General features: G+C 38.9%; 1 protein-coding gene across 1 annotated transcript in view; it reads right to left on the reverse strand.

Annotated features, from left to right (window-relative positions):
• The window catches only part of LOC137630670 (carboxypeptidase D-like), a 318,374-nt gene that overhangs the window by 193,340 nt on the left and 110,034 nt on the right, over nt 1-15,000 (reverse strand).

Below are 15,000 nucleotides of genomic sequence, written 5' to 3' on the forward strand. Positions count from 1 at the left end.
CTCTCTCTCTCTCTCTCTCTCTCTCTCTCTCTCTCTCTCTCTCCAATGCAAAAACATTAATTTCAGCCCCATAGTCTATTTTCTCTAACACATTTTTGGCCTTCAATATACACTCTCTCCTATGTAGGCTACTAATCCGAAGCCCCCATTCTCCTCTCCAAAAATATTTCATATAGATATTTATTTCAATCTCTCTCTCTCTCTCTCTCTCTCTCTCTCTCTCTCTCTCTCTCTCTCTCTCTCGCCAAATATGCCTCCTTTTTTGACCCAGAATAGAATGGAATCGTAAATTTCGACACCAATGACTTCGTGAATGTTAGGCAAAAGCGATTTTTCCAAGCTGTAGCCAAGCTAGGGGGGAGGGTGAAGCGGGGAGGGAGGAAGGAGTCTATGGAGGGCAGGGGGAGGGGGAGTTGGTTCTACGAAGGGGAGGGGGTGGTTTGCGGGTTGAGGATGTAGTTAAGGGCTCAGAGAATACTTGCTTTTACACCATTTAATATTTTGATAAAAATATAATAAAGCGACGATTATGGTGACCTTTTTATTTCTTGTAAACACAGACACAGACACGCAATAACGTGTCTGCATACACACGCACACACACATAAATATATATATATATATATATATATATATATATATATATATATATATATATATATATATATATATTGGTGCGTACGAGTGTGTACTACCAAGAGAGAGAGAGAGAGAGAGAGAGAGAGAGAGAGAGAGAGAGAGAGAGAGAGAGAGAATGTCGAGGATGCAGTTGGCAAAGAGTTGTAATTATGGGCTGTTATTTAGTATGAAAATAAATTTTAAGTAGACCTATTACTAATAATAACAAAGCGCAAAAAGGTATTCTAAGTAAAATTCTCTTAAAATTGAAGGTCAGTATGAAAAAATATGTGTCCCAGTGATTTTGGCAAGACATGTTTGAAAGAGAGAAAGTGGGTTAATAGAATCCTAATAACACAGCTTTGAAAAGTTATTTTGAACTATAATATTGTTATATATAATAATCTGGGTCTCTAATGTAGATAAGAAGAGGAAAGGATTAGCTAACCAAACATCGTTATAAGAAAACGAGCCAATGATTTTTGGAACTTATAGAACTTTTGAAGAGTTAAAAGACACGTTCACTGCTCGCTAGGCTTCCGACCACAGATGTTTGGTAATGTATTATAGCCACGAAAGGAAAAATTATCAAGTCTTTTTCATTTTTCCTTTCGTGGCTATAATACATTTTATATTCATCACGTGTCAGCTTTCGTGATTTCTACACATGTTTGGTAATATTTTGATCACTACCCAGATGGTGCCCAATTGAACAACAAAGTGTGACAAAGAAAATTCAATAATAGAACGAACGCAATTGAATCATTGGTCCATTGATTTTTTTTACGAGCCACCAATTACTGCAGATGTTTACCTGGACCTTTTGACTGGATATGTGGTGTTCGTGGGCTCCTCTATAAAACGTTTCCAGACGGGTGGGTCTGAATGGACGGCCCAATTCACTGACCACCTCGTTCATCAAATATCACTGCCATGGACTTCTTTCTGTGAGGCTATGATAAAGAAATCGTTTAACTAACGCATATTTTAGAAATTAGTGATCACAAGCAAAATATCACTTATTCCATTGCCACCATTCACGATGATATACTACCGGGAACTTGGCCAGAAATTAAATACTGAATTGATGTGATAGCACCCGTAAATATCTACAATTTATTTTGTAACAAATTCCACATACTTGTCTGTTCATTTGCTTTAGTAATACCATAAATTTCAAATAGATTGTACGGACATCCTGTATATATACAGTATACGTACATATATACATACATACATACATACATACATACATACATACATATATATATATATATATATATATATATATATATATATATATATATACACACTGATGATAGATAGGCATACATAAACACATATTAAAGTACAAGTACACACATATACTGTACTTGCAGGTATTTGTACAAGTGAGGGAACAAGAAAATATGTTGAGAGAGAGAGAGAGAGAGAGAGAGAGAGAGAGAGAGAGAGAGAGAGAGAGAGAGAGAGAGAGAGAGAATTATTCACTTTGAAGAGACCCAAAACAAAGGTGGCAAAAAACAGAAGAATAAAACGGCGACGACCAGGGTTAACTGGGCTGAAAAAGGAGACCTCCCCCACTAACACCCTACATCCAGCAAACCCCCCCCCCCCCTCCCCCCGACCCTACAACGTAAAATACACAGTGAAATGCAGTTTTTCTCTTCATTATTTTCTGCAGAGGAAATATGCGGACACAAAGGAGAAAAGCTTGCATATGAGCTCTTCATTCTCCATGTTTGCTTATTCTCTCTCTCTCTCTCTCTCTCTCTCTCTCTCTCTCTCTCTCTCTCTCTCTCTCTCTCTCTCTCTCTCTCTCTCCCTCGTTGCTAATAAAAAATGCATTTCTTTTGCACTTCCTCTTACTTTTTAACCTTATTTATTAATGCATGGAACGTGTGTGCATGTCAGGTTCTTTGAATAATTGCAGGTGGATTCATGCAACCACAAATATTTTAAAGATATGTTGTGTGGATACTGTAGAAGCAACAAGTATATACATCAGTATTTATAGGAATTTAATATATAAATATGTGTATATATATATACATATATATATATATATATATATATATATATATATATATATAGAGAGAGAGAGAGAGAGAGAGAGAGAGAGAGAGAGAGAGAGAGAGAGAGAGAGATACATATATATATATATACACTGTATATATATGTGTGTGTATTTCTTGACTAAGGGGTTGAGGACGTATGTCACAGCGAGTATAGTCTTATCCCTCTCACTAAAGTTTTAAAGGTTCAAAGGCCACCCATGAATGGCAGAGCCAAGGTACAATGACACTGCCGTAGCTAACAGGACAATGACCTAGAGTCTGACCATATAATGCATATGATGGGATCAGTGCCTAAGCTTCCTCTCCACCCAAGCTATTTCATGAATCCACAGGTAGACCTATAGTCTTCCCAAAACACCCAATCCGTAGATCACAAGGAAGGTTGCAGACACTAAAAGCGCGACTTAAACCCCAATCCGGCAAATTGCCAAGCAGGGACGTTTCCAATAGGCCACCAAGCCAGTGCACTTTATAGAAAATGGTTTAATGTTGATAAAAGCCTACTTATTCACTAAGAGTGCAATCTATCTGATAGTTGGGTCTGTCCAAATCCAAACAAGGCAAGAGTCAGTGGCAAGTTTATCCTACAATTGAAGGATCGGGTATGATAAAAAAATCCACAATACGAGACGCCTTTTTTATAGGGGGATGTTGGCACAGCAAAGAAAAAAGTAAAATGTGTACAGTAACTACTATGGAGGAAAAATGGAATACGAAAAATGGAAATAATAAAGGTAAAAGTGAAAGAGAAAAGGAGGAAGAGATAAGTACGGGAACCAGAGTAAATATATAAACAAGAAAAAAAAAAAAAAAAAAAAAAAAAAAAAAAAAAAAAAAAAAAAACGCATAAATGAAAATCACAGAAATTTTATGAAGATTACGAAAGGGAAACGAGATACAGGATCAGCATATGAAAAATAAATGGTAAAAAACAGAAAATAAGAATAAAAATGTTGACAGGTGGTAAATTACAGGACAATAAAACTCGGAAACAAAAAGGAAAAGAAAATTAGAAGCTAAAAGGAAAATAGGAAAAGGATAACCGGCAAATTAGATTGAAAATCTAAAAAAAAAAACACGAGAGAAAATTAAAAGGAAAAGCAAGGCAGGAAAAAGGAAAATAAATAACGAAACGGGAGAATGATGTCAGGACAGACACAAAATAAAGGATAAGAAGTGTAAAGGAAAGCAGATATTAAAGGAAGAAAAGGTAGAAAGGAAAATAAAATGAAAAATTCACCTTGAAAGAGATCCAGAGGGGTACACGAAAAAAATAAAAAAGGGAACTTAAGTAAGAAAATAATAAAAAATAAAAATAAAATATTACAGAAAGTGATAATTCAAGAAAAGAAGGAAAAAATGGGACTAAGCAATGGTATGATAAAATAAAAAAGTAGGACTATATAAAAAGAGGAAAAAGAAGTAATGGATAAATATATAGGAAAGATGTTACTGTAAAGTGAAAAAAAGGTTAACATTTGCAAAGGTGAACAGGAAAGAAAAAAAGATAGGAAATGAGATAAATGTAGAAAATAGAGAAAAGAGAACAGAAGAGGAAAATAAAAATAAAACAAAGAGCTTAATGGTAAATTGCTTTGGGAAAGAATACAGAAAGTAGTATGGGCAAGGAAAATAAAAAGGGGGACGCAGAACATGAAAAGGAAAATAGAATAGGAAAATAGTAGGGGAAAGGAAAAGAAGAGATAAACAGAGAGGGAACAATGAAAACATGAGAGAAAGGGGGAATAGTAGGGACGATATGATAAAGGAACAAGAGCAATAAAAATTTCAGACCTCCGCCAATGAACATTACCATCATCTTACTCAAGTCTACGGACAAATTTATTTTTTCATATGCTGACCGTAGATGGATGTACTGTAACATTTCACTAAAGTCTACGGACAGCGTACACCACTTTTCATGTGCCGACTGTAGATGGCGAAAACTATAAATCTGGATCTAGAATCCGGATCATCTCCAAAATTTAAACGGGCCAACTATGACCAAAGATCTATTAGTGGTGAAAATTTCGTCAAAATCTTTCGGGTACTTTTGACAAAATCCTTTCCACAGAAAGACAGAAACACAGACAAATAAATAAATGAATAAACCAACTTGATTTTATAAACTCCTTGGCGGAGGTAATAAGGAAATTGTTGGGTAAAATACAGTGGAAGAAAGAAGGTATAAAGAAACTTTGAGGGAAGTGAATTTCCCCGAGAGAGAGAGAGAGAGAGAGAGAGAGAGAGAGAGAGAGAGAGAGAGAGAGAGAGAGAGAGAGAGAGAGAGAGATGGTGAAATCGTCAAATAGACGCCATTACGTGGAGTCGGAATCCATTACGGAGAAAATTCGAAAGCGTATCGCAAAGCGATCCGCACCTTCCACAAAAATGGCTTCGGTTTCAAACACGGTTTCCGGCATAACAACATTGACATATTACGTACCGTTCGAAACGTTGGCTTCGCTGATTGGTCGACATCAGGCATTAAGTACATAATAATTGTCGCTTTCTCATGAACGGTTATTGTCAGTGATTGAAACACGATCCCATTCACTCTGCTCTCGTCATGATTGATTGATTAATATTCTATCGACAACACTTAGGTTTCTCCTTTACTTACGGCTAGACGATGTCAAACATCGATTGCTTCGTTCTATGGTTGGCGATCACAGTGACGACATGATTTCTCTTCTTCACATTACCGAAAACTAAAGCTCTTAAAGATAAGTGGGTGTGTAAATCATAACAGTTTAAATCATAACTAGATTGACATGAATCACTACACATATACTGTACACACATACACACACACACACACACACATATATATATATATATATATATATATATATACACATACATGTATACTGTATAGTCCGAGTTGTACCAACATCAGTACATCAATGAGTATATATATATATATATATATATATATATAATGTATAGTCCGAATTGCACCAACATCACTACATCAATGAGTTAAGTTCTTCTTCCACCTTGAGTTAAGTGATCGCTTCCGAGTAAGGAGAGGCATAATCGCACATTAAGGACGGGCAGGGTGTATACTGCATATGCATAGCCATCTCTCTATTGGGAAAGGAAAAACACAAGGAAAAATTTCTAAATTTCAACTAAAATCTTACTAAATCATTCAAGTTAATATTCTCTCTGAATTCTAATTTACATTTTGCTAAATCATTTAAGTGAATATTCTTAAATACCAATCATTTAGAGGAAGGAAATCATATAAAAGAGAAAATTTGTATTAAGGCAATGTGTCGTGAATGGAGTGCACAATGATGTTAGCACATGAAAGTAAACTGCAGAAATTAGAGAAGTCATTTGAAGGTGTTTGCAAGAGGAGAAAGTCGAGAGTAAATGTGGCCAAGAGAAAAGTTAAGACAATAACAAACCGGAAGGACTGAGCAATGAATGTTGATTTAATTGTAGAAGAATGAAAGATGGTAATTCATAACAAAGAAGATAGGAAGGCGTGACTAAAAGATTGGGAGGGGGCTCAGGGCGTCTAAAGCTGCCATGTTGGTAATATAGTATAAGAAAACACCATAGTCAGCTATCCTTTATGGAACTGAATTGGGTTCAATTGAAAACAGAAAGCTTAATTTTGTTGCCATCAATTGTACTTTGTTTGTATAAAAAAAAAAAATGGAAGGTGAAAAATGTGGAGCCACATGGAGGAGCTAATGAAAGTATGGAGGAAGATAAAGTGTACAGAAAAAATGGTAAGGAACGAAGGAAAAAGGCTTAGTAACAACTCGGAAGCAAGGTAGCGTGAATGGTACTGTGTGTGATAGGGGTCGACATGTTGTTGGTGAGCCTTTTCTAGAGGTGAATGACGCAAATGATGTTGTGGTAGCTTTTGGCACAGGATTCCATTCAAAATATGACTGGCATGATGATTTATTGTAGATTCCATTAATCCATTCCCCGTCATAAGAAACTGTTTAATGTTGTATATATATATATATATATATATATATATATATATATATATATATATATATATATATATATGTGTATATATATATATATATATATATATATATATATATATATATTACACACACATGTATGCACATGTATCCCCAGAAAACATAATTTCGTTAAATAATAGCATATAAAAGATGGAACACGTGATGGTTCCAACCCAATATTTTGATGACTTGACTGGTAATTGAGTTTGAGAGCAAGAATAGCTGGTTGCCATTGTAACAATTAACCAAGAGATGTCTGTATGAAGGGGGTTGCGACAGAATGCTGATGATGTGTATGGTTACTTGACAGTCACTATTACACACGATAATGAAATGCGCGAAAAAAAAAATGTCACATAACGATTAAGGCTTGTAATATAAATGACTCGTTACAGAACACAAGGGTTAAATATATGTTTTATTACAAGTACAATAAGATTAACTTACCTATCGTATTAGAAATACCAGGGCTGAACAGAGGTTATTTTTACCCCAGCAGGAATCGACGTAACTTGCTCTTATATAAGGGAAGGTTATAAGTCATAGGGAAGAGAAGAAAGGTGGAAGAGAATTCCAAAGTTTATCTTCATGAATGGAATATGCACAGGTATCGAGTTTCTTACAGCATGAGAGAGAGAGAGAGAGAGAGAGAGAGAGAGAGAGAGAGAGAGAGAGAGAGAGAGAGAGAGAGAGAGAGATGAATACGTTTCAACGCTTCATTAAACGATCCTGCGACTTCCCTACTTCAGGAGTACATCTGAGAATGCCATTATTTCATGTAAAGATCCGAACATTCATCTCTAAGAGAACATATCCGGTCATTTCCCGGGACATTTCATCATTTCGAGAAAACATCAGCACATTTTACTACTCAGAGAACAGACACATTAATTTCAGACATTTCATCACTTGGACATATCAACAAATCAGTCAATTACACCGTATAAAAGAGGCTGCCATTCTAGAGCATCGAGAAAAGACCCGTTAATATCATTACTTCTGGTAAAGAACCAGCAGACATGTCATTACTCCGAGAAGACATCGGGCATTCCATGGCTCGGGTGGTGGCGACATCATAGATATTCAAAAGAAGCAATAACGATCGCTGGCAAAGACGATACCTCTCCCCTGGGCGACATCATCACGCTGAAGCCATCTTGTCGGAATGTCTCTTTAAGGGAAATAGTAGAGAGGGATAGAAGAAAATTCTTGGCTATTTAGAAAAGCGTTAAGAAAAAAAAAAACGGAGGAAGAGGATGGGAGGGGACAGAAATGTGTGGGTGGATAAAATTGTCTGTTTCATTAGATATAATAAAATTAAGTGCAAACGAGGAAGTAGGAAAATCAGTGATTTTCTAGAAGAATTAAACGGAAAATATAATGAAAGGAGGAAAAGATAAATGAGAGAGAAAACGAAGAATATTCAAAATGGAAAGGATTGGAGGAGGAGGATGGATGAAAATGGAAAATTCTTCACTACAATAAAAAGTAAAGAGAAAAATAAGAGTAAAGATAAAATATGGTGGGTCCTTAGAAAGGGGGAAGGATGCTTAACTTAAAAATATACTACAAAAGAAATAAAATTTCCTCAAGAATAATAAACACAAGAAGAGGATGAGTAGGAGCAGACTGAGCAGTAAAAAACTATATGTCGGTTTCCGGGGGGCAGGACGTGGGGGGACGACTCTCTTGACTTGCGACACCACAGACCCTCTGCGGGAGAGTAATGAATTCCTGAGAGCCGCTCCTCAGCCTTTTTGGTTGGCTAATCCTGCAAAGGATGTAATATGTTTGCCTCTGCCCGCGGAACTCTCACCGAGTCCTCCGCATCCAGGCGGAAGCCCTTTTGACTGCACGAACAAACGCACGTACTCATACAGTATCTCCTTCAAGCACAAACACAAGCTGCTATCTTATGTCTCTGCTAAAGTAACACACACACGCACACACTCTTCAAGAATTATATGTGCAATCTAATTTACATACTGTATACACATATACTCATATATATATATATATATATATATATATATATATATATATATATATACATATATAAATATACATATATATATATATATATATATATATATATATATATACATATATATACATTCATAAATACACATATATATAAATATATATATATATAATATATATATACACTGTATATATATATATATATATATATATATATATATGAGAGAGAGAGAGAGAGAGAGAGAGAGGGAGAGAGAGAGAGAGAGAGAGAGAGAGAGAGATTCTTGTTACTCAAAAAAAAAAATCATGAACAGGCAGGCTCAAATAGGTTGTTATCAGTGCGAGAGAAAAGCGTTATATACAAAAAATATAAATTGCGTTAGTGTACGAGCGTGTGTGAAACATGAGCAGTGCATGGCTCCCAACCTACAAAAGACATACATGTGAAATAGGGCGCCCTGCTCTGGAGAGGTGCACTGTAGGCGAGTCATCTTGCAGGAGATACATACGCAGGTTCAAGGCAATCAATGGAGACCCAGACTTCTTTGCCATGAATGTTAAGTAAGAACTTCTTCGTTGTTTGATGGATCACAAGGAAAGGGCCTGTGTAGGGGGGCGTTAGCGGTGGCTTGCTGGTGTCATTGCGCAGGAAAACATGCAATGCCTTGTGTAAACCTGTTGGTATATGTTGCTTCACTGGAGGCTTGTAAGTCTGGCGTCATGGAGTAAATTTTTCCACAACATGACGTAAGCGCTCGAGATTGTCGGAGGAGGTTGTCAACTAGAAAAATTCGGCAGGAACCACCAACGGGTCTCATAGCACCATTTCAGCTGCCGAGACATTTAGGGTGTCCTTAGGAGTGGTCTTTATTGCCAGGAGGTCACAGAGAAGCCGAGTAAACCACTTGGAGTCCATGCAGTGGAACATCAAAGCTGCTTTGAGGGTGCGATGAAAACTTTCAACCATTCCGTTGACAGAAGGGTTGTAGGCGGTTGTCTGATGTAGGGTGATGCCCAGGAGATTCGCTAAAAATGTCCACAATTGAGAGGGGAAATTGGTACCCTTGTCAGAAGCAACAAGCTCAGGGATACCAAATCCCGCTATCACCCTGAGATGTAGGCGGATATACACGAGGCGGAAATTGCAGTTTGCATGAGGATAGCATCAGGGCAACAAGTGGAACAGTCAATGATGGTAAACAGGTAATGATGTCCTTGTGATGTGGGTAGGGGACCTACTACGTCGACGTGAATGTGGTCAAATTGACGCTGAAGCTGAGGAAGGGTGCCCACTCCTGAATCGGTGTGTCGATGTACTTTTGAAGTTTGGCATGAAGTACAGGTGCGTACCCAATCCTTAGCATCCATAGTAATGCTGTAGCTGTGCAGTATATTGGCGCAAGGGATATGAATAGCCATGAATGAAATCAAACACCTGTTGGTGCATGAGAGCAGATATCAATGGTCATGGTCTACCAGTACTGACGTCACAGAGGAGGGTGGCGTTGGAGTCTTCCCAACGAAGGGATGTGCAGGATGGCCTACATGCTTAGTACTCTGGATCTTTCTGTTAAGCTTCTGACAAGGTGTTGTAATCCAATCCTAGGTCAATAGCAGCCAAAGTGTTTTTTGACGGGGCATCGCTAACGGGATTCATTTTCCAAGGGACGTGTTGAAGGGTACAATTGTATTCAACCAAGGTATAGAGATGTCGGCGTTGACGGGCAGACCAGGTGTTGCACTGTCAAGTGAAGGCATGGTCCAGAGACATGTGGTCCAGGCGAATGAAGAAGGGCGTAGCTTCTAAGAAGTGGCAAAAGTGACGGACCGTCAAATGCACAGCCATAAATTTGCGGTCGAAGGTAGAGTAGCAGGATTGTGCCTTGGACAGTTTTCTACTGAAGAAAGCCAATGGGCGGGGCGAGCTATTGACCATCTGCTCAATAGCAACATCACTGGCATCGGTGGACAGAAGGAGAGGGGCATGTGGCATGGGGAAAGTGAGAGCAGCAGCAGAGGATAGGCCATTCTTTGTGTTGGAGAAGGCTGCTTCTTGATGGGGATCCCACTTCAGATATATTGGCTTGCCCTTGAGGAAGGTGTAGAGAGGGGAAAAGAGAGGCAGTGATGGCTGGAAAGAAACGGTCGAGGGCGTGGGGAAGTTCTGAATGGCTCCTACCTTCTCAAGGAGGGGGTGGACCCCTTCAGGAGTGATGCGGTGCCCTAAGTACGATACTTCATTGGTGCCAAAGGTACACTTGTCGTACCGGACTACAAGGCCGTTCTGTTGTAGGTGGTCAATCACGATGCAAAGGTGGAGGAGGTGTTCCTCTTTGAAGGATAGGAACAAGTATATCATCCACGTAACATACACAGAAGGGGAGGTCCCCTTAGATGCCATCCATGAGGCGGTGAAAAGTAACCCCAGCATTACAAAGGGCAAAACAGGAGTAATTGAAGGTGTATGTACTAAAGGGAGTGGTGATGGCAGCCTTGGGGTAGTCTTCTGGGTTCATGGGCACATGATAGTCCCCTTTTAGGAGGTCGAGCATGAAGAAAACCTTCACATTTGTTCAAGTACAAGGTCCTGTCAGCGATGTTTGGGGGGGGGGGTAGTGATCTGGTTCTGTCTGTAGGTTTAGACAACTGTAATCCCCACAAGGGAGCTCTCCTTCTTCAAGACGATGTGCAAGGGCGATGACTATAGGCTTGAGGCCTTTTGGCAAAGGCCCATTTCTTCCAGTTCAGCGAATGTTTGCTTACCAGCTGCCAAACGATCAGGTGCAAAACGGCTGAATCTGGTGAACACTGGGGGCCCTGTCATTTTTATATGGTGATAAATACCGTGTTTTGTGGGAACCTTGGGCGTTTGGCAAAGTTCTGGACAGAAGACTTCCGGGTACAACACGAGGAGGTGGGCATATGTGGAGAACGAGATCAGAGGCGATTGACTGGAGATGTGTCGACGATTAAAAGTCTGCATTGACTAGCTATAGGTGAGCGACATCAACCTGCAGGTGGTAATGCTAGGGGAAATCCGCATTGAGGATTGGCAACACGACGTCAGCAACAAGAAACTTCCAGTGATATTTGGTGCTTCTAAACAATAATGCGAGGTTCTCGTAACCATAGGTGGGTATCGCAGATCCGTTGGCAGTTACCAGGTGAACGTCAGCAGATTTAGACACACTATATCATGACCTGGAGAGTGGCCTTGGCAGAAGAGAATGGCAAGCATGTCTACCCAATAATACAAGCCCGTACCTGCATCATGTAAAAAGAAAAGATTAGTGACAAGGGAGGCAAGCGCCACAAGCGATGGCCTACTTTTAAGTTTTTTGGCAACTGACAACCGTTCACACATTTCTTCACAGCAGTAAGTGGCTGTAGAGTTCGCTGGTTGGGGCATGAGCGAGTGGTGGGTGGTAGGCGGCTTTGACGTCACTCTGACATGCCTCGGGTGGCCATCTTTGTCCTACTGCATTCACGTCAGCTTTGGTCGGTGTTGAATAGTGGTCGTTTTCGTCAGAAGTGGAGGCATTGATATAGGTCTTGAAGGTGGTGATGTGGCTGTCCATAATTGTGTCGAATTCGTTCATCCGGTCCATGGCAAAATATCGACACTGGGTATGGCAGCGCAAACAGGTTCGGGTAAGCGTTCACTGTATGAGGAGAGCGTCTGTAACAAGTTAAAGGCGAACGATACTGGTCATTTCCCTGAGGTCGAGCAAAGTTTCTGTTCCCCAACAGTTGTTGAGAGAGCTAGCAAAGAATGGCTATACAGGCGGCTGGCAAGGGCAAGTACTGCTCTAGGAGGTATGTTTTGAGGACGTAGTATGCTATTGGGTCTCCCCTTGCTTGCAGAGCCAATCGGAGATTTCTAGGAAAATGTCCTCATGGATCGCCGCGAGAACATAATCTGCTTTTGTGTTGACTGTCACGCCCTTGATGCGAAACAGGACTTTGGCACGCTGGAACCAGGTGAACACTTCTCCGGTAGTGAAGGGTGGCATATATCGAAGAGGCAAGTTCGGTGGGTGGCATCTTTAAATACTTAGGGAGGGCAGGAGGGAGGGAGCAAGTCACTCTGGTGGTCACCATTTGTGTGAGAGATGTTAATTGATAACTATTTCAACAGATCATGAGTTTATATACAAGCCATTCTAAGCCAGAACGTCACAAAAATTCAAACAAAATAATTCATGAACAGGCAACCTTAAACAGATTATTATCAGTGCAAATGGAGAGCAATATATACAAAAAAAAGAAATACCGTTAGAGTTGTACGAGTGTTTGCGAAACACGTGCGGTACAATGATCCTAATCGTAGGATGCTCTCTCTCCATAAGCTATTCATATTAACAGATACATGTGTAATCGATACTTTACTTAGCACCATATAAAACAGTATATATATATATACATACATTAATTTTTCTGGATATATGTTTAAAATTTTACAATAAAGCTGAACAATTCCTTATCAGTACAAAATGGTTACTTCCGGTTCATGAGCTAACAATACTTCCATATGTGTCCGAAACTTACCAAATATAGATACTTTTAAATAAAAAAAAAATTATATATTGACTTGAGTATTTAGTGCCTAAAAAACTAAATTCACCTCATGTTTTTTGTTCCCCTCCTTCCCAAACCTGCCAAATTAATGTCGATTTTCGCTATCCAATCGTCCCTTATTCTCTTCCCTTATTCTCTTCAAGTGACGAAGCCCCCTCAAAACTGATTCACCTTTTCACCTACACAACCTGTTTACCACTGTAAGTATCTACACATCAATATCATCCTTTCAAGCCTCCTCACTTCAAAAATAACTTTCGAGCAATTCAAATCAACAGATTTTACTCGCACATTTTCATTACATTTACATTAGCAGTAGCAGAGGACGGGGAGGGGGGGCTCTTTTTTTTTTTTTTTTTTTTTTTTGAAAATGTTACCCGGCCTCCAGAGCAGGGTCAGAAAATAAAAGGACGCAAGTATCCGTTTAAATTTACCATAAATGATTTCCAGAGTATGGGGGTGGGCTTTTTTTACTAACTCGGTCCACCGGGCCCCAATCCTCTAGCTCAGTGGTTCCCAAACTGGGGGGCGCGCCCCACTAGGGGGGCGTGAGCACGATACAAGGGGGGCGTGAAGTCATCTGCTTGGAATTACTTGTTTAATAGAATAATAAAATTTGCTAATGTTCAAACTTATTTTCGCTCATTTTGAACGAAATGTTTCGTTTTTAGTTGCTGGAATGTACTATTATTTGTTTGAGGGGCTTTCATTATTAAAATGTAATACAAACAGAAATCTGTTTTTCTGTACAATGCTAAGATATAAATGTAAGAATAATTTCATATAAAAAAAAGAGAGGAGTGGGGGCGTACGGGTCTACTGGAAGCGAAAAGGGGGCGTCAGGTAAGATAGTTTGGGAACCACTGAGTCTATCTACACCCCTGCGCATTTAACAATCAAACTTCATTTCTATAAAAGAAAGTTGGTTCAAACTAATAAGCACGAGTTTATCATCCATTGTGCGTATTATATATATGTAATAATATGCCTACATAGACATATATATGCACATATATTATTATGATTTGGCCCTATTAGTGATCTAAAATTAAGGTAAAATTATATAAATTCACTATATATTGACCTACTATTTAAAACAATCTAATTGTTTAACCCCCCTTTTTCCGCCAATTAGGTAATATCCTAACATCGCCAGCCGCTCATCATTATTAGCAAAGGAAAACAATGGCCCACTAATAGGTTAGATTACCCACTACATAGATGTCTCTCGCCCCTTAATAACCTACCATTACGGAGAACTCTGCAAACGTACGTATCAACCTTCTCTTGAAGTAACATATGGTATCATAACACCCGGCTCCAACGGCTAATAAAATTAAGCAACGTCGGTCTTGGTTGGCACGTGAATGGCGACCACCAATGAATGTTCAATTTTTAACCTCCCATGATGGTCTGGAGGAACATTAGCGTGCGTCTACAAACCCCACACGTAAAATAAATGTTTTATATACTTGCAACATACGTTAGGTGTTCGATATAAGTGGTAATAGGTCACAATGAATTTATAAAATCCAACAGAATGAACAAACTACTATAGCAAGGGTGCTGTATGAAGATCATGTCGATGATTCATCTATTTGATTATCATAAATATTCTTTTAAGTTATAAAAGGTGTTTACCTTCATTTTCCCATGTCCTTTAATTAGCAATCAGGTCTCATTGTATACAAACTTGTCCGAAATGCCAAACAAGATATAAGCTATCAAAATTATAGGTAGCAGGTTGG

The sequence above is a fragment of the Palaemon carinicauda genome, chromosome 38 (genome assembly GCF_036898095.1).
Source record: "Palaemon carinicauda isolate YSFRI2023 chromosome 38, ASM3689809v2, whole genome shotgun sequence".
Lineage (NCBI taxonomy): Eukaryota > Metazoa > Arthropoda > Malacostraca > Decapoda > Palaemonidae > Palaemon > Palaemon carinicauda.